Here is a 221-nt window from a genome sequence, read left to right on the forward strand (position 1 = left end):
TCTGTACATCAAATGTCACTGTCCCGAGTGTCTTTTTAGTGTGGCTGTAGTATGGCTTCCTTTTAATATTGTACATACATTGTATCTTTGTTTTATGGTAATAATAAAAATGTAGACTTCATATTTTGTACAAAATGTCCTATGTACAGAATAAAAAAGTTCATAGAAACAGCAAAAATAGGTAAGTGGCACAATTATTTTTCTTTAGAAAATATCTGTAA

This window comes from Myotis davidii, unplaced genomic scaffold, assembly GCF_000327345.1.
Source record: "Myotis davidii unplaced genomic scaffold, ASM32734v1 scaffold60, whole genome shotgun sequence".
Lineage (NCBI taxonomy): Eukaryota > Metazoa > Chordata > Mammalia > Chiroptera > Vespertilionidae > Myotis > Myotis davidii.